The following is a 20,661-nucleotide window of genomic DNA, read 5'->3' as shown; positions in this document are numbered from 1 at the left end:
GCATCTATGCTATTCACCTCAACTATTCCTCATGGTATGCAATCCACATTCCACAAGAAGACTTTTATTAATGTCTTCTTGCATTTTGATGCATTCTTCCTTTGAACTAACTATACCTTCCAATTTGGTGTTGACTGCAAATTTTATATACTTACGATTCCGGAGTCCAAATCATTTATTTAAATGGCGAACAACAGTGGTCCCAGCACTGATCCCTGTGGAAAACCACTTCCCACCTTTTGCCAGTCTGAGTATCTACCCTTAACCCCTACTCTCTGTTTTCTGTTTTATAGCCAGCTTGCTAGCCATTCTGCTACCTGTCCCCTAACTCCACATGCTCTTACCTTAGTCATGAGTCTACAATGCAGTACCTTATCAAAGGCCTTTTGAAAATCCAAATATATTACATCCATTGCATTACCCTTGTCTGGTCTTTCTGTTACTTCTTCAAATTCTCTACCCTAGAGGGCTGTGGATGCTTAGTCATTGAGTATATTCAAGATTGAGATTGATAGATTTCTGGGCACTGGGGGAATCAAGGGATAGGGGGATGGGGCGGGAAAGTGGAGTTGAGGTAGAAGATCAGCCATGATCTTATTGACTGGCAGAGCAGGCTCGAGGGGCCATATGGCCTACTCCTGGTCCTATTTCTTATGTTCTTATGTTCAAAGAATTCAATAAGGTTGGTTTAAGCATGACTCTCCATTTTGAAATCCTATTCTTTATTATATTTTTGTTTCCTAGAGTTTTTCTATTACACCTTTGAGTAAAGATTTAATTATCTTTCCTATCCCTGACGTTAAGCTAACTGATCTATAGTTCCCTGGACTGGTTCTATCTCCCTTTTTAAATATAGGAATCATATTAGCTATTTGCCAGTCCTCTGGCACTATTCCCTTTTCTAATGAATTTTTATATATGTAATAGTGCCTCTGTTACCTCTTCCCTAACTTCTTTTAATATATGTGGATGCAATCCAGGGGTTTTATCCTTTCTAAGTTTGATTAGTTTATCAATTATCTTCCCCCTTTCTATCTTAAATGTCTTTATTTCTTTTTGATCTCTTCTTCTAATGTCATGCCCACCTTGTTAGTCTCCCCGGTAAATACTGAGGCAAAGTAACTATTCAACATTTCTGCTATTTTGTTGTCATTACCTGTGAGATTATTGTGTGCATCCCTTAGTGGCCCTATCCCTATCCTGATTTTTCTTTTGTTATTTATGTGTCTGCAGAATGCTTTACAATTTCTTTTCATATTCCTTGATAATTTAATTTTTTAGTACCTCTTTGCTTTCCTAATTATTCTTTTGACTTCTTTCCTAACCTCTTCGTATTCCCTTTTATCATCTTCTCCTTTATTGTCTATGTATTTAGAGTATGCCTTTTTCTTTAGTTTCAATTTTACCCTTATCTCTTCATTCATCCATGGTGTTTTATTATTGGCTAGTTTGTTCTTGTTTTTTTAGAGGACTATATTTCTCCTCAACTCTATTGATCACCATTTTAAATATTATCTACTGCTGTTCTATCTCATTGCCTGCCAATTTTTTTTCCAGTTTACCTTCCCTCATTCCATTCTCATCCCCTCAAAATTAGATTTTTTTCCAAACTATTACTTTGGCCTTTGTCTTATTTACATCTTCCTCAATCATTATTTTAAACCTTATAATGTTATGATCGCTATTGCCTAGATGTTCCCCTATGCTTACTTCTCTTATCTTCTCTGGATGATTTTCCATTAATAGATCCAGCAATGATTCCTCTCTGGTTGGGCTTCTCACATACTGGGTGAGAAAGGAGTTCTATACACATTGTAAAAACTCCATTCCCTTTTCCCCTTTCCCTACCTCTTGTTGCCAGTTTATTTGGGAGTAATTGAAATCACCCATGATTATCATTCAATGTTTTTTACTCATTTCATAGATTTGCCTACATCTTTCTTCCTCCACTTCCCTTCCACTATTAGGTGGTCTGTAGAATATCTCTATTAATTTGATCGATCCCTTATCCTTTGTCTCAATCCATATGGATTCTGTTTCTACCTTAATATTACTAATGTTCTTTTTTTCTATTGTCATTATGTTGTCTCTAATTAATATAGCTACTCTACCCACCCTTCTTCTTTCTCTATCCTTTCTAAATACATTATATCCCACAATATTTAACTGCCAGACCTGTTCTTTATGTTGCCATGTTTCAGTTATCCCTACTATAGCTGGCTCCTCGCTACGAATCATTGCCTCCAGTTCCTCCGTTTTGTTTCGGATGCTGTGCACATTTCTGCACAAGCAATTTAATTTGTTTTTAATAATTGTTCCTCTCACTTCATTTTTAACAATCATTTTATACTACTGTTCTATAATTGTATTTTTCCCTGGCCGTTAATGTTACCTTTATTCTTTACCATGGTCTGACCTCTATTCTCATCTCCTATTTCTTTAATCTTCAGACTTATGTTATTTTCACCAGATCTCTCCCGCCCCCACCCCCCGTCTTACTAGTTTAAAGTCCTATCCATAGCCCTATTTATCCCTTCCGCTAGAACTCTGGTCCCATTCCGGTTTAGGTGGAGCCCGTCCCAACGGTGCAGCTCCTTCCTGTCCCAGTACTGGTGGCAGTGTCCCAGCAATGGAACCCTTCCTTCCCACACCAGTCTTTCAGCCACACATTCACCTTCCTGATCCGTCTATCCCTACGCCAATTAGCACAAGGCTGGGGTAGTAATCCTGAGATTACCACCTGTAAGGTCCTGCTTTTTGATTTAGTTCCTAACTTCTGATATTCTCTTAGCAGGACCTCCTCCCTTTTCTTCCCTTTGTCATTGGTCCCAACATGGACCATGACAACTGGATCTTCTCCCTCCCTTTCCAAGTTCCTCTCCTGTTTCTCTGAGACATCCTTTACCCTTGCACCAGGTAGGTAACACACCCTCCTGGCCTCTCGATCGCGACTGCAGAGGACACTATCTTCCTAGTTATCGAATCTCCTATGACTACCAACCTTTCTATTCTGCTCCTCCTCCTCCCCTTTGAACTGCCTCCTGCTCCATGGTGCCATGGTCAGCATTCTAGCTGTCCACCCCGCAGCCTTCATCCTTATCCTTACAGGTATCAAGTACCTTGTACCTGTTGGATAGGACCAGTGCCTTTGGGACCTCTTTCTCTACCTCCTCTCGGTTCCCCTTACCCTGCTGACTAACAGTCACACTCTCCCCTTGCTGTACCTGTGCTTTCCTCTCAGGTGTGACTGTACTCTGGAGAAAACTGTCCAAAATTCCTCCCCCTCTGTTATATGTTGGAATGTCTCTAATTTGCACTCCAGCTCAAGGACTCTGAGCCGGAGTGTCTCAAAGCAGAGACATTTCCTGCAGACGGGCAATCTGGGACAGTCTCGCTATCCACAAACTCCCACATATCACAGTCCCGACACATAGGGCTCAATTTTAGGGGGCAATTGCGGGTGCATTGGGGCAGAGGGTCTCCAAAAATCGCAGAAATCCCGTTCGGGTTCGGAAGCCGGCTCTAACCCGCCGACTTCCTAGTTTCCCAGGGACCCACCTGTGTGCGTGGGTGACCCGAAAATGGTAGTCCCACCGGCAATTAAAGCCAGAGGGATGACAGTTAAAGAGCCAAATGTACCTCATTGAGGTACTTAAGGCACGTTACCTCTGACAGATGAAGTAATTGTAACGATTTTTAACTTACCTGGGCGGCTTGCCCACCACTTCTGGAAGGGCCGGATCAGGGAGAAAGAAACTAAATAAATTACATAAAACACCATTGAAGGAAGTTAAAATACCATATCAACCTACCTTTGCACCCTGCTCTGATGTGCGATGTATCCCTCACCGATCTCCCCCTCTTCACCCCCCACCTCCGATATCCTCCCGATCTTCCCCTTTCCCCCCCAATCTTCCATTCTCCCCCTGGATCTTCCACTCTCTCCTCCAACCCCCCCCGCCCCGGTCTTCCAGTCCAGCGCTGAATGACGTCTTGCTCTCTCTCTTTCTCTACCCCGCCTCGCATTGCAGCTCCTGACGGCAGCCAGCCTGATTGAAACCCAGAGAGGATGTTAATTATCAGCAATCAACATGCGATCGCATCAGAAACGGTAAGTTTTGTTCATGCGGGTTTGCCACGCGCATCTTCGCCCCCCCGCTCCCAAGCCACCACCATTGTAAAATTGATCCCATAGTCTGCACTGCTATTTCTAGTTTTTATTTATTTTTTTATTAGTAGTAACTTAATTCTAGATATAATACAATTACATAAGATCTGAATTATACTGAGTAGATGGATTTAGCTTGATTTCAGAATAATTTATAACTAATTAGTCTTGTTTTTTCTTTACTAACTTCTTTATTTTAGTATCCCCTCAACTTCTATTTATTATTTATATATACCAGATTTTTATTTAATGCAATTTGATCCATTTAATTTTGATTTCTCCAATTTAGTTAATTTTAATTTTATCCTCTTAGGTTTAATTAATGACTCTGATTATTAATTTATATATTTACTTATCTACTGTCGCCCCTTGGTTTAAATTACTTTGCGCCTCCTTCCCCCCTTCACCGAATTCCCACTCTCACTAAATTTCTGTCGTCACTCTGTTTAGCAAATCACTCTGTCTAGTAGATTCACCCAACTATGCTACCGGGACTTGATGGTTTGACTTATAGGGAGAGGTTGGATAGACTGAGACTTTTTTCCCTGGAGAGTAGGAGGTTTAGGGGTGATCTTATAGAAGTCTATAAAATAATGAGGGGCATAGATAAGGTAGATGGTCAAAATCTTTTCCCAAAGGGAGGGGAGTCTATAACGAGGGGGCATAGATTTAAGGTGAGAGGGGAGAGATACAAAAGGGTCCAGAGGGGCAATTTTTTCACTCAAAGGGTGGTGAGTGTCTGGAACGAGCTGCCAGAGGCAGTAGTAGAGGCGGGTACAATTTTGTCTTCTAAAAAGCATTTGGACAGTTACATGGGTAAGATGGGTATAGAGGGATATGGGCCAAGTGCAGGCAATTGGGACTAGCTTAGTGGTATAAACTGGGCGACATGGACATGTTGGGCCGAAGGGCCTGTTTGCATGTTGTAAACTTCTATGATTCTATGATTCTATAACTCTCACCCAGCTCTGTGCTTAAAGCTCTCTTCCTTTCCCCACATGGTGCATCCCCTATGGCTTCTGCAGAGTTGGAGGTCGGCTGCTCTGATACCTGGTCTGACTTTTGAGGTGTTCATGGCCTACGGCCTCTGGGTGTTCGAGCTCGTGAGGGTCCCGCCAAAGACTGCTCCACCTGCACCTGCTAAGGGGCAGACTCAGGGGTCACAGTCTCAGGATACGGGGCATGCCATTTAGAACCGAGCTGAGGAGAAATTTCTTCACTCAGAGGGTGGTGAACCTGTGGAATTCTCTACCACAGAAGGCAGTGGAGGCCAAGTCATTAGATGTATTCAAGAAGGAGATAGATATATTTCTTAATGCTGAAGGGATCAAGGGATATGGGGAAAAAGCAGGAACAGGGTACTGAGTTAGACGATCAGCCATGATCATTTTGAATGGCGGAGCAGGCCCGAAGGGCCGAATTGCCTACTCTTGCTCCTATTTTCTATGTTTCTATGACTCAGCCATTGGGAGAGGAGGCAGTATGTTGGGTACTGGTTGAAGGGGAGGCAACGGGGGAGGCGTAGGAGCGCCTTTCACCATCATCCCTCTCTTGGGCCAGTGGCACATCGCTCCTACCTCTCTGCGGGGGAACAGCTTGGAGCAGACCTGTGACGCCTTATAGGGCCATGGCTGAGGTATCAGTCATCCTGTTTAAGGTGGCAGAAATGTTGGCATCCAAAGTTTGCACGGCCGTAGTCAGGGCCTGCAGGCACTGGTTTGATTGCCGTGATCGAAGTTCCATGGAGGAGGCCACATGGAAGACATCCTCGCAATGGCCTTCGACATCAATCCACAAGTTTTCGCGCTGGACTCCTCCGTTCTCTCCGATGTTGTGGACAGTGCGCGTGGCACATCTGCCAGTACCTCGCATATTTGCTGCTGACCCTCTATCACTGTCCTTATCATTGATGGCCCCCGGGGTTCAGCATCTGTATCCAGCTGAGCAAAGCTTCAGAGAGGAGTGCGTCCTCCGACGCGGACTCTCCACAGCTGCCCCTGCCACCACTCTCTGCTCGTGTTCTCATGTGAGCTTCGATTCACCAGGTGAGAACCCACCGAACTGTATAACAGGACCCACCGCAGTGCGAATATCTGCGCTGGTGCCTGGTTCACATGTGTCCTGTGATGGTGCACCCTCAGAAGGAATGAGCTCCTCTGAGGAATCCTCATCTGCAAAGGGCAGAGGCTACTGTTCTTCACATGATGGCCCTGGAGGAGAGAAGAGACGGATATGATTTAGTCATGGGAATATACAAATGTTGCAACTCTGCAGGATTAAGGTGATCATATTTCTCTCAGTGCTGAATTCAAGTCAAGATGACTTACTCCTGTCGGAGATGTGGGTCGGAGAGATTAATTCTGTCATCCTGCAGCAACGAAGTCCCAGTCTCGCCATCTCTGATGGTCAGGGTCGCTGATATGCCACTTATGTCCAAAGCCTCTTGTTCAGCATTTGTGAGCTCCACGATCTGCGGGGGTCCACCTCTGGTGCTCTCCCTCTCTCTTGTATTTTGTGTTCTCTTTTCCTACAAGGGGCCATAACAGACCTATGAGTGTCTGTAAGGCATGTGTGCATCTGATGGTTGCAGTGCATTTGGTGAGGGTGACTATTAGGCAGAGGCACAACGGGTGGCACTGGCATGCTGAGAATTGGGAGAGCTGATTGAGACGGGATCACATTATATAAGGATTGGGGTGGGCGGCAGTGGTGGATGGAGGAAGGGAGAGGTGAGGCAGTGCATTAAAATGCAATGATGGGTGCTGGTGAAACTTAAGTGGGTGTGAGGAGTGATGTGACGGAGTACGCTTGACAAGACAGAGTGAGAGCAGGGGTGCAGTGCAGAATGTGGCTGAATCTGCATCAATGCTCAGCTTTCCTGACCTGGTTAGGTCATTTGAACGCTTCCTGAACTGGATCCAAGTCCTCATGATCATGCTGCTGCTGCTCACCTCTTTCAAACACGCCTCTTTGTTGTGGCAGCAGGTTTTTTCTCCCCATTGCTAGGGAAGAGAATTTCCTTCCTCGCCTTTACTGCACCCAGCAATACGTCCGGGGATGCCTCATTGAATCTGGGCGCATCCTTTGCCCTCCTTGATTTGATTTCTCAACTTCTATTTAACTGAACACAATACAGAGAACTCCAAACCTCCTCCGCCATTGCATCCCTGTGAAGTGGGCCTTTGATTGTGGAGGCGAAATCGCGTCACGTGGGTCCGCATCACGCCCGCTCACACGCAGTGGAGAAGCGAAACCCGGAAGTAAAATGATAACGAGGCATCCTGTTGAAATCGGACATTCCCACACGCCCCACGATGTTAGGCGTTTGTCGCCCGCTGTCGACTTCTCCCCCCCCCACCCCGTTCAGATCCGGTCGCTGTGTTAATACCGAGCCCAATGAGTCCTGTCCTCATTCTCCAAGTTAAATACCTTATTTACTTCAACCTTATCCACACCTTTCACTATTTGGCTTGTCACCTCTTTAACTGAAGTTAATGCAACCCAAAATCTGGCGGGGTGTATAACAGGCGGCCAATCGTTATTGTCCATTTTGTGCCTCCTCTCCCACCAAAGTTGAATTCCACCTCTCACTATCACTAGAAAGTAAATACAGCTTTAATCTCTATCTAACCGTGATGTGCCCGACAAAGGCCTGCTTGATGTTGACACTGGGGGAGTTTGAACCCCCAAGAACGGATGGGTTGAGGGCGGGTGGGAGGTTAAAATAACAGGTTTTTGGAGCGGGACCGTATCCTGGCTCCACCGCGTCCATTTCTGGGTTTGGCCCAGGCACGTTTGGATGCGTGTGCACAACAGACACCTGGAAGCCCCGCTCCCACTAGATCTCCTACTTCCACCTTCATAACATCTCCATCTCCGCCCCTGCCTCAGCTCATCAGCTGCTGACACCCTCATCCATGCCTTTGTTACCTCTAGACTCGACTATTCCAATGCTCTCCTGGCCGGCCTCCCATCTTCCACCCTCCATAAACTTGAGCTCATCCAAAACTCTGCTGCCCGTGTCCTAACTTGCACCAAGTCCCGTTCTCCCATCATCCCTGTGCTCGCTGACCTACATTGGCTCCTGGTCCGGGAATGTCTTGATTTTAAAATTCTCATCCTTCTTTACAAATCCCTCCATAGCCCTCGCCCCATCCCATCTTTGTAACCTCCTCCAGTCCTACAACCCTCCGAGATCTCTGCACTCCTCCAATTTTTGCCTCTTGCACATCCCCGATTTTAATTGCTGCATCATTGGTGGCCGTGCCTTCAGCTGCATAGGCCCTAATCTCTGGAATTCCCTCCCTAAACCTCTCTGCCTCTCCACCTCTCTCTCCTCCTTTAAGACGCTGCTTAAAACCTACCTCCTTGACCAAGCTTTTGGTCACCTGTCCTAATATCTCCTTATGTGGCTTGGTGTCAAATTTTGTTTGATAATCACTCCTGTGAAGTGCCTTGGGGTGTTTTACCATGTTAAAGGCGCTATATAAATGCACTTTGTTGTTGTGGATTGCAAAACTAAAACAAATTTAACCTTACCTGTTTGGGTTTCCCATCACTTCCGATTCACGCCAGGTGAAAGCAGGCGGGAAGGGCCAGATCACGACCTGAGTGCCTTTATTGCATTTCTTGTGGGTCAGGAGGAGCAGGAGTACTTCATTCAGGACCAACAAGCTCACCTGGCCAACAGGACCCCCACGGGCGGCCGACCCACCCTACCCCCCAAACAACAACCGATGCTAGACACCCCGATCTTCAAGGCCCACCTGATGTCGTACACCTCCCTCCCCCCACCTCCCTCACCCCTCCGATTTATTCCACGGCCCACGATCTCGCTCTCCCTCCCTCCCCCTTCTCTGATTTGGCGCTCCTTTCCCTTCCCAGAGCCGGCCAGCCTGTCAATCCGGCTGCCTGGTACGTGGGCAGCCAGGAAGCACAAATACTTATGTTCAATTAAGTTGCGATCGCAGATTGCGACGCACTCATTTGGATTCCGGGTTCCCCACGCGAACATTTGCTGACGCGCTGGGTTCCCGACTCCCGGTTAAAATCATGTCATGGGTGTTTGAAACAAAAATGATCTATTCCCCAGCATATATATACATCTCAACTTCAGAAGCACAAAATTTACCAAAAAAACAAAACACTGTAAGAAACTATAGTCGTTGGTCTGTGATGATGATGGACTGGGAACAAATGATGGAACAGAAGACAATTACAGACTGATTACTGGGAAGAGTCACTTTGCTGTGCACCGAGACATGGTTTACCAGGACACTAAGTGACTGCTCACTTTAATTTTATTGCTCAGCAGTTTGGTGATTAATTCTTCATTGAACCTTTAAAGCCACAAATAACAATGCCGCTTGCTTTTATAGTAGACAGATAACGGCCAAACTTGGCATGGACAGAATGTTTCGAGCACCAGAGATGTTGTGCTAAGGCTAAGGTTGCTCCAGAGACTTGAACACATAATCTAGACTGACATTCCAGTGCAGTGCTCAAGGAGTGCTGCACTGTCAGAGGTGCCGTTTTTCGAATGAGACGTCTGCCCTTTCAGGTGAAGGTAAAACATCTAGTGACACATGTCTCTCCAATGTCCTGCCCAATATTTATCCCTCAACCAACATCACTAAAGCAGATTATCTGGTCATTATCACATTGCTGTTTGTGGGACCTTGCTGTGCGCAAATTGGCTGCCATGTCCCATCCATTACAACAGTGACTACACTTCAAAAAGTACTTCATTGGCTGTAAAGCACTTTGGGACGTCCTGAGGTCATGAAAGGCGCTGTATAAATGCAAGTATTTCTTTCTTTTTGTGCCCATCTATCCAAACGTATGTGTTTCCAGCAGAAGTTGATTCACGGGGATCGGGACTGAGAGCACTGACCACTCCTTCCTTCTCTAGCCCAGGGGAACTGAAATCAATTGTATCACCTCTATTGCCACTTCAGCAGAAATCGTTTAACTCAGCACAGTCCAAGGGTTGAACCTGCGACAGTGCCTGTTCATCAGGTTGAAAAAATGGAAGGGTAGATTTTGGTGGTACTGTTTGCACCAAACCCTTAGGCAAAGCCAAATATTGTCAGCACATAGTGACACACCAATTTAATATTCATTTCCTCATTTGAATGTGTTCCCAGCTATTGTACTGGATTAAGCTGGAAGTGTTTGCACAGCATGAAAATGGCTTCCAATGAGGCAAGGGTTATTGGTTCCTGGTGATGGAGTAGCTCCTCATCTTCCTTCTCCCACTTCCCCTCCACCCTCACCGTAACGTCACTGGGATCTGAGACGGACAAATGTTTCTTTCCCCCCCAATTTGTCCCCCTCCAATCCTGAAGGTGGCATTTTCTGCTGGAGTACAGGTCCATGGGCACTGGCTGGCCCCTGGCATCTCACCCACGCAGCCAGGGGGGTAGTTTTAACTCTCGGGGGGTGGTGTAAAACTGGCGATATCGGATGGTCCGCCTATCATACGCCCTGCCCATCATACGCCCCGCCCGAATTTCTTTGCCAATGTATAACGGGCAGCCAGTCCGATATCGCCCATTTTACACCATCAGCAGTAGTTAAAATGACTCCCTAGGAGTCAAAAAGCAACTGGACTATAGGGGCATCACTGATCTTGTCCTTATACAAAGCACACAAATGCACTTTCCAGCAGTGAACCCTGGATAGCAATCAGCAGTGTGAATCCTGCTGGTTGACCTTTCACCCCCCCTCCCCAGATTCAGGGCACTGAAACCAATTGTAGCGTTACTCTCTGTTCCTCTGGGTAAGATCAGTTAACTCAGCAGGGATCAGTCTAAACACACCATGTGGGTGCACAAATCACGGGTGACCACTTGAACGAGGTACCCGGCAAGAATCAGGAGGTGCGCTGGTGGTGGGAGGGAGAGAATTGAATTATTACACAGAATTACAAAGAATATACAGCACAGAAACAGGCCATTCGGCCCAACTGGTCCATGCCGGTGTTTATGCTCCACACGAGTCTCTTCTCACCCTATCAGCATAACCTTCTATTCTTTTCTCAACTATAAAACAAAGCCCTCGTTAACTTTATATATAAAGGCAGACTAGGCGTGTGGGTGACAGATGACATTACATGCGTTGCAGACGGGCTGTTTCTATATTGAAGGATTCCCATGAGGACTACTGTACTTGGTTGAATAATTTCAAATGCTCAGAGAAACCATAAAAATTCAAATTGCTGTGTTTCTTGTCATTCAGAGAAGCTTCAAGTTGTTCCAGCCCAATAAATTTAATTAAAGAGTTAAGTTGGAGAAGTGAGGCCGCATCTAAATAGTTCTAATGCTGTAAGTCAGATAGTTCTTCTGTCATAGTTTGCCAAATAAAGCTGCTATTGTCTAGAATCTAAAGTAGATGGATGTAGATACTGAAAAAATCAAGTTGGGGTTAAATAGGATCCATCCACTGCTTGGAGCATTCAATACATCTTTGGCCAGTAAAAGTCATAGTCCCATTCCCATTTGTTGACTATGCCAGTGGTGAGAAGCAATACCAACATGGTTAAGGTACACCTCAGAACCTTTTAGGATTGGTGATAGGGATCCTACAACTGGTCTCTGCTCCACAGGCTTAGGGAGATGAAGAAAATCAGCCCCGGGTTCCCGCTTTTGACTGCTGTCCAGTGATTCTTGCTGAAAACTACACGGGCGTGCGCATTGTGCAGGGGCACAATTAGAATGTTCCCCACATAGTAGAGTAGCCTGGTGACACTCACTGCACCAGTTCATTCATTAAAAATGGACAGTTGGTTGAGGTACTGAAGGGCAAAGAGTGCCCATAAAGCCACACTCCAGGTCAGCACCTCAATGGGAAGAGATTAGAGGGAAAATAAGGAATCAAAATGAAGGTCCCTCCTAAGCAACAAGGGCGGAAAATACCCTTTTTAAAAAAACGTATCTTTCTTTTTAAGGATGAAGAACAACTTACATTTATATAGCATCTTTAACGTGGAAACAGATCTCAAAGCTCTTCACAGTGAGTATGGAATCCAGAACCATTCAATAGAAGACTGAAGAAGGTTTTCTTCTTGAAAGAAAAGTAGAGATCCTTATTTTTAAATGGCTTTTTTGCATCCAGCGAGACCATCAAAGCTATAGGTCGAGCAATGCATTACACCTATCTCTTGTGATGTTTATTTGATTTTCCACTTGCATCCACTAAGTCCCTTTCGGGTAGGTATTTCATAATAAGTGCCTTCATCGCCGTCCATGTTGGAACATGGCACTGTGCATTGTACAGGGATCGAACCTACTGCTAATGAGAAATGGAGATACCTGATCAGCACACGGTCACAATAATCGCAGTTTACAACCTTGATGATCGGATGCGATGCTGTCGACACCAGATGGGGGGTATCAAGCTCTGTAACTTGTTTTAAGCTTCACTGCAATCCAAGATTGAATGTAAAAGGGAAATAAAACTTTCGGAAAGTTTAGAAACTCAGCATCTGCTTACAAACTTCATTTTGCAGACTCCTGGCTTGTTTAGTCTGATTCGAACCCATTGCCTAATTATTTTATTGCCAGCTGCTGATTGTTAAAGGAATGTCTTTAAATTACTCAACCAATTATGAAACAGGGCACATATTAAAGCAAGGAAACAACTAGTTATCACGTATAGTATTCCAGATATGCAGTTTATTAAATTTCAAACTACTGGCAAAGTAAGCAGAAAGATTGCTCCTGTTACTTGTACTTATGTATAAAAGCAAGGAAGTTATGCTAAACCTTCATATATCACTGGTTAGGCCTCAGCTGGAGTATTGTGTCCAATTCTGAGCATTACATTTTGGAAAGGATCTCAAGGCCTTGGAGAGGGTACAGAGGAGATTTACTAGAATTATATCAGGGATGAGGGACTTCAGTTATGTGGAGAGACTGAGGTTGTTCTCCTCCTTAAGGGGAGATTTATTCGAAGTGTTCAAAATTATGAGGGGTTTTGATAGAGGAAATAGGGAGAAACTTTTTCCACTGACAGGAGAGTCGGTAACCAGAGGAAAACAGATTTAAGGTCATTGACAAAAGAACCGGGGGGAGAAGAGATTTTTTTTATGCAGCGAGTTGTTATGATCTGGAATGCACTGCCTGAAAGGGTGGTGGAAGCAGATTCAATAGTAACTGTTGAAAGGGAATTGGATAAATACTTGAAAAGGTAAAATTTACAGGGCTATGGGGAAAGTGCAGGGAAGTGGCACTAATTGGAAAACTCTTTCAAAGAGCCAGCACAGGTACAATGGGCCAAATGGCCTCATTCCAAGCATGTAATAAAGTTTCATAAAATGCAACTTTTCTTAAAGGAAACTTTAAAAAGCAGTTGGGCTGGGGGTAGGGGTGGGGAAGCTGACAGAGGGAGTGACAGAGACAAAAAGAAGAGAGAAACTGGTACATTTGACCTGAAGGAGAACAAGCAATGAAAGTGGAGGTAAGGACAGGGTAACTGTTAGTTCTCTTTCCAGAATAATAATAGGGATGTATGGATTACAGATTTAATAATTTATCTATTTGGACACGAGGCAGGATTGATTCAGGGTGATAATTAAGTTGTTCACAGTTAAGGGTGAGTTCAACTGAGGGGCGGTTTGATTTGGGTAATTCATTTAATGGGAACCTGGAGAAAAATCAATTGAGGGGTGGGGGATAATTTAGTCAATACTGAAGGTAGCAAGGTTAATCAGAAATTGAGCAGAGAGAGGCAATGATTCAAACTAGGGCTGAGGGAAGTCCCGAATGACTTTAATTGGAGACCCACTAGAGATCGATAATAAGTTTAATCAGGGATGAGGTAAATAGTTGATGTATTGATTCCATAGGAGGCTGATTGGTGATGCATATCAGAAAGAGATTTATTTAATTATTCTCCTTACTGCAGTCATTTCACAAGATGCTGTTTGTTTCTTGAGCTAATATTAATGATAGTTAATGTTAGATCTGGAATGTATTACCAGCTGATGTGGTGGGTGCTGACTCTCTGTTTGTCTTCAAGAGGGATCTGGACCGGTCATTGACTGGGGAAGAGATCACACCATATAGAAGGTAAATAGTTTTACAGCTAACACATAGTGCATGGACTGGTTTCGTTTGCCTAAGGGGGTCGGAGAGGAATTTTCCAGAGTATTTTTTCCTTTATTGGTCTTGGGCTTCCTGCCTCTCCCAGGAGATTACATGGCTGTGGGAGAGGGAGGGGAAGTGATGTAGGGGGAATAGGAAATGTCGAGTCATGATGCTCCAGGCATCATGAGTGTGGGGCAGGCTTGATGGACCAGCTGATCCTTTCCTGCCTGTCATTTTCATATTAATCAGAGGTTGAAGGGGTGTAAAAGCCAATAGCAGCAATGCAGGAGAATGCATCAACTCAGTGCCTCTTATAAACAGTGCCTGGTCTACCGTGCCATATAATGCATTATGAGCCTTCGCTCTTTACCTAAGTTCATTGAGCTCAAACAGAAGCAAGTTGCTCCCTGATTATATCATGGATTAAAACATTGCTCATCCATGCCTTTGCTACCTCTAGACTTGACTATTCCAATGTTCTCCTGACTGGCCTCCCACCTTGCACCCTCCGTAAACTTGAGCTCATCCAAAACTCTACTGCCCGTATCCTAACTCTCTCACCAAGTCCCATTCACCCATCACCCCTGTGCTCACTGGCCTATACTGGATTCAGGTCTGGCAATGCCTCAATTTTAAAATTTTCATCCTTGTTTTCAAATCCCTCCATGGCTCGCTCCTCCCTATATTTGTAACCTCCTCCAGCCAAACAGCCCTCCGAGATCTCTGCGCTCCTCCAATTCCGGCGTCTTGCACATCCCTGATTTTCATCGCTCCACCACTGGCGGCCATGCCTTCAGCTGGCCTGGAGTTCCCTCCCTAAACCTCCCTACTTCTCTCTCCTCCGTTAAGACGGTTCTTAAAAGCTACCTCTTTGACCAAGCTTTTGGTCACCTGTCCTAATATCTCCTTAAGTGGCTCGGTGTCACTTCTGTGAAGCACCTTGGGATGTTTTGCTATGTTAAAGGTGTTATATATAGGCCTTTATATAAAGTTGTTGTTGTTGTTGATGTACAACAAGTCTGAATGACTGATCTCAGCCTGGTTGAAGTGCTGAGACAGGAGGTAGTGTCCCTGAGCTGTGTGGGGAGAAGCCAGGCTTCCAGGTTTTGATTATTGGCTAGTGATTTCTGCTAGACAGTGCATCAGTGTGGCAGTCAGATGAGAACAGGACTGAGCTCAGCTATGATGTCCTCCACAGTAGAATAGACTGTCCTCACTCACAGTGGGGGGGAAATTATCAAGAAGAAAAGTAAATTTCAGACAGTGGAATAGCAGAGCACCATGGTGCGTGATACAAGGTGAAGAGAACATTAAGTGGGGCTGCTAATGTAGCAGGCCGATAATCCATCAAACCAGTGACAAAAGCACGGTTACACCCATCCAAGGGAAGAATTGGAGATAAGAAAGTATGATTTATGTTTGTGTAGCGTGCGTTGTCTTCCCTTTAATTTGCTGATGAAACGATAGAATTAACCACTTCATATAGTGTGTATTTAATTTATTGGCAGTAAAGCACTCTGGAACAACCTGAGGATGTGACAGGCACTATATAATTGTCGTCTTTAATTAGATTGGATGGCGAACTTTGGAATTCCATGTGTGAGGATAGAGGTATCTTCACTCGTATCAGTTCAATGTTGAGGCTAATCTCATCTAAGTGCTACATTAACATTACAAATCCCTCAACCAACGTCACTAAAACAGATGATCTTGTCATTATCACATTGCTGTTTGTGGGACCTTGCTGTGCGCAAAATTTGCTGCCACGTTTCCTACATCACAACAGTGACTACACTTCAAAAGTATTTCATTGGCTCTAATCCTGAGGTCATGAAAGGCGCTATATAAAAGCAAATCTTTCTTTCTTAAAGTTGCTTTGAAGCAGTCAATTTTCTGTAAAAATGTGGAATCGTTATTGAAAAAAGACCGATTGGAACATGAACAAATTTTGTTCTTTCATTTACACAGACTGAATGGCAGCAAGACTTTAAACATTACATCTTCCTCCTGAACAATTATCACACTTAACACAACACTTGCCTTCTGAACTTGGATAGTCAAAGATTATCCCAAAGATCCTGTTGAAAAGTTAAATTCGATAGCCCCCGAATCTGAGGGCAGGCGTCGCAGTTAACCCATGCCCGTTTGTAGTGATGCAGGCAGCACGTGAGATTCATGTTGCCAGCTCATCTCCATGATTGCTGTTGAGTGGTCGTACACACCAGCAGGAAGCCCAATATGGGGCATGGCCAGTACTACTTAAAGGCAGCCTGCACCTCAATGCAATCAGTGGTGGAAGACAAGTAGAATGACTGGACCCGCAAGAGAGCGTGCACCGAGGTTCTCCAATGATGCACTGGAGTCCTTAGTGGAGGAGGTCGATGCACGGAGAGTCATCCTGTACCCGTAGGGTGGCAGGAGATCCTCCAGACACCAGCTGCAGAGGCAGTGGGAGGAAATGGCCGTGGAAGTGAATGCCAGGAGCATTGCATCACGCACGTGGATGCAGTGCAGGAAAAAGTTCAATGATTTGACACAAGTGGTCAAGGTGAGTGAATGCAAGTGTCAAGTGGCAAATCCTACCAACTGCTCCATGCACGAATCCCCCTCTCGTGCACCCACCAACAAACGCTGCCCATCCGTACGCAACACTGCACTTCGCACGCTGCATCTCACCCTCACACAGTACCACTCTTGCAATCCACACACCCACAACTCACAGGTCACACACACTGGCAGCTATTTGACCATTACAGGCACATCACCCAAACATCTTGCAGGACACTCACTGACACAGTTCCCTCTATCTTGCAGGAGAAGGTGACGCATAACAGCCAGCAGCAGGAAAGAACGGAAGGAGGACAGGCACGCCTACAAGTGCTCATCCCTATGGAGAAGACAGTGCTGGGGATCATTGGGCGGGCCATTGCTGTGGCCACTGGAGGTATCGCCAAGGAAGGTCTCTGCATACCTAACCCTCCTTCTCGTTTCTTACATCTCCCTTATCCCACAATCTTTTCTGACTCACGTGCTGCAGATGGTGTCAGCACGCACGTCTTACTTGCTCCTCTCCCCACTCCACAACTCAACCCGTCTCCCTTTATCATTGCAGATACCCAAGAACTGAAGCCGGCACCCTCCAAGATGGAGGCGGAGAAGGAGAAGGAGGAGGACGACAGTGACAATGAAGCTGCACCATCACTTGATCTGACACTCGCAGCCACCAACTCAGATACTGACACTGCGCGTCCTCTAGAGGTTAGGTTAGAGGAGGGATCTGCACATGGTGAGACACCGAGCACAAGTGAGCAGGAGCCGGGGCGAGGGGAACGGATATCATAGGTGCCAGTTTGCCGGAGGGCGAGGTCACAATATGGTTCTGCTGTGGAGGAATCAAATGATGACTTCAATGGGCTACAGAAGACAACTGATGGGCGTACACCACCAAATGCTTGGTGTACTAGAAAGCCTGCGCACAATGACAAGCCCCAGCTTAGCGCAGAGCTTGGAGCCCATCCCTTCCCACGTGGAACGGGTGGTCACCTCCATCAGCACACCTGAGGAACTCATCATGATGTAGCATCTGATGACCAATGTCACAGCTGCCATTGCAGCACAAACATCTGCCATCAAAGGTCTGCGTGCTTCATTTGGAGCTCAGACTGCTGCTATCGTGGCTCTGGGGACCAGAGTGGAACGGGGCTTCCAGGCCATCACAGCACTCCAGCAAACTGTGTTCTTCAGCAGATCACCAGCATTGCTGAGGCGCTGCCTCGTGGCAGTGGCGCCATGACAGTCGAACCTGCTGTCTCTCTCGGGATGACAGCATTCCTGCTCCCACCGCTGCCACTCTGGCAGTACCATTGCCGTTATTTGTCTGTCAGCCAGGCCAGACTGCTGCAGCCCATGCCGAGATTGTGCAGTCTGAAGCTGGGCCCTTCCAGCCCAGAGCTGCTCAAGGCCGCCCTCGATGGCCATCTGCACTCTCCTCAATTGAAGGTCAGCTGCCTTCCACCACTCAAACTCCAGTCACTGGGGATGCATCTCATAGGAGCACCAGGAAAGGTAAAGGCACACGAACGACAGGCACTAAGGGAATGCACAAGGGAGAATAGTCTAATGTTGTATACACTATTCATGTGTAAGTTTATAAATTTGTATTTGAAGTCGCAGTTGGTGATGTTTTCATTTCTGTGATTGGCTGAGGGAGGAAGCAATGTGTAATTATATGGAGGACGATTTGATGGTCATGTGGGAGAGGAAAGGTGGGGAGTGTAGGACTGTTGGTGAATAGGGAGATGTTATTGAGGTTACTGATATCACTCACCTAATAAGGTGAGCAGACAGAGCCCTGGCAGACAGGGCCTGTGCACTTTGTTACCTCCTTTTCCCCAAAGAATCATAGAAAATCTACGCCTCAGAAGGCGGCCATTCGGCCCATCGTGTCCGTGCCGGCCGAAAATGAGCCATCTAGCCTAATCCCACTTTCCAGCACTTGGTTCGTAGCCCTGTAGGTCACGGCACTTCAGGTGCACATCCAGGTACTTTTTAAATGAGTTGAGGGTTTCTGCCTCTACCACCCTTTCAGGCAGTGAGTTCTAGACCCCCCCACCCTCTGGATGAAATTTTTTTTCCTCCGCTCCCCTCTAATCCTTCTACTAATCGCTTTAAATCTATGCCCCTTGGTTATTGACCCCTCTACTAAGGGAAATAGGTCCTTCCTGTCCACTCTATCTAGGCCCTTCATAATTTTGTACACCTCAATTAAATCACCCCTCAGCCTCCTCAGTTCCAGGGTCTTGCTGGATAGGCGGTGACGAGGGCTGCCCTCTCATCAGGGCGAGGTTGTGCAGCATGCAGCGTACAACGATGAATCTTGACACCCGCTCAGCTGAGTATTGCAGGGCTTCTCCACAACGGTCCAGGCAGCGGAAGCGTTGCTTTAGGAGACCTATGGTGTGCTTGGTGACGTTTTGTGTGGCTGCATGGCTCTCGTTGTAGGCCTGCTCTGCACGTGTGCGTGCGTTCCTGATTGGAGTCATGAGCCACATCATGAGGGGATAGCCCTTGTCACCCAGTAGCCAGCCTTTGACTTGCCGAGCCGGTTGAAAGATAGTTGGGACGGTGGACTGCCTCATAATGAAGGTGTCATGACTGCTCCCAGGGTAACGGGCACTGACCTGCATGATGCGCTGCGTGTGGTCGCACACCAGCTGCACAGTGAGGGAGTGGAATCCCTTTCTGTTCATAAAGATGGCCAAGTTGAGATGTGGAGCACATGTGGCAATATGTTTGCAGTCAATGGCACCCTGCACCATGGGGAAGCCTGCAATGCGAACAAATTCTCGTGCTTGCTCATTCTGCTTCTCTCTGTCAAGAGGGAATGCGTTGAACCTGTTGCTCAGCTCGTACAGTGCCTCAGTGACCTCCCTTATGCAGCAGGTCACTGCAAATGGCGAGATGTTGCACATATCACCAGCAGAGGCCTAAAAGGATCCAGAGCCGTAAAAGTTCAGCACCATCGTTACCCACACAGCCACAGGCAATGCTCTCCTTGCCCTGCTTTGTGGCTGCAGCAGTTGATATATCTCCGTCACGACCTCTTTCGTGAACCGCAGCCGTTGGATGCACTGATCTTTGCTCAGGTTGAGGTAAGAGAATTGGTCCCTGAAACCTCATTGGATATGGCCTCTGCTCAGTCCCCTGTACCTCCTCCCTCTCCTCGCAGCTTGACCTGATCTGCGTGGCCTATCTACCTTCCAGTCGTATTCAATGCCCAGTGGGAGCCCTAGCAGGCTACCCATGGTTGCCAGAAACCTTGTTTCATCACACTGTTGTAAATACCACTAACAGTAATGCAGGACCTGCCAGACAACACTCTATATACTACTGCAACTTTCTCCAAGTATAGAAAGCTTCAACAAACATATACAAATGCATCAGAAGCCAGAAGCAATAATCCAGCAACTGACCTGCAATGCCTGCATGATCCCTTTAAATAACACTGGTTGGCGGGGATCCTGCAGGCCCTCTAAGACCTGTTCGGCTGTGCGTGGTTAAGACAGTGCGTTGGCTGGAGCGTTGAGTTCCAAAATCGTATCCGTCCCTTTAAATTAGCATTGCAAACTGATCTGACGCCAATTCTCCTTATTTTACATGCTGCGCATTTGTTATCTGCGCCTTTACCAAGGTGGCACCCTGTGCACAGGCGCTAAGTGGCCCAATTTATAGCCCCATCTGTTTTGCTGTCAGGATTAAGATTGCCTATTAGGGCTGTCCTCTGCTCTTGTGGTGAAGACGCCTTGGTGATCAGAGGCATGCTTAGCATAATGGTTATTTGCCGAACACCACAGATTTCTCAAGTAAAATCCGCAAGGTTCTATTTTAAAGTTGCATAAATCTAAG

Source organism: Heptranchias perlo, chromosome 32 (assembly GCF_035084215.1).
Source record: "Heptranchias perlo isolate sHepPer1 chromosome 32, sHepPer1.hap1, whole genome shotgun sequence".
NCBI lineage: Eukaryota > Metazoa > Chordata > Chondrichthyes > Hexanchiformes > Hexanchidae > Heptranchias > Heptranchias perlo.
This window is presented reverse-complemented; position numbering follows the sequence as displayed.